This window comes from Halyomorpha halys, unplaced genomic scaffold, assembly GCF_000696795.3.
Source record: "Halyomorpha halys isolate HHAL.00 unplaced genomic scaffold, Hhal_1.1 Scaffold86.1, whole genome shotgun sequence".
NCBI classification, from domain to species: domain Eukaryota; kingdom Metazoa; phylum Arthropoda; class Insecta; order Hemiptera; family Pentatomidae; genus Halyomorpha; species Halyomorpha halys.
Window position 1 is genome coordinate 616,788 of NW_027115494.1, and position 655 is coordinate 617,442.

Consider the following 655-nt stretch of genomic DNA (forward strand, 5'->3'; position numbering starts at 1 on the left):
AAAATAAATCTTATATTTAAATTTTGTTTTTATAATAATGTTAATGAATATTAACTAAAAAAAACTTATTTACAACTTATTTAAACTTATTTAATGTAACCAAATTAGCCTTAGCATCAATTTAACAATAATGATAACAACGATAACTTTCATCTGTTCTTTGTATATCTACTATCATTATGTTATCTGCTACTATTGTATATGAACAAAGGAAGGCCTCCACACTGCGAAACAGAATCCCCACTTCAGTAAATTGTATTTTAAACCTGAAAATTCTTTAATTTCAATAAAACAAGATTTTAAAACTTACATTTTATTTTTTTTAAACTGTTATCTAGTCACACATTACATTTAAAAAAGAAAGAAAGAATGTAAAACATGTTTTCTTAGTATAACAAGCTTTTCATATTAAATATAAAATTTACAATAGTGAAGAATGCGAGGTTTGTTGTTAGACCCTTCAATTGCTTTTGTCACTAATACTTATCATTTTATTTTTTTTTAATATATTTTTGTTAACCCTTAAAATATAACTTTTTACCCATTTTTTTAAATGTAGGTTTTCATAAAAAAAAATTTGTTTTATTTAACTTTTATATTTCAAAATATAAGGGTATTCCTTCCCCCCCAATATTCCATTATTTCTTCATTGAAT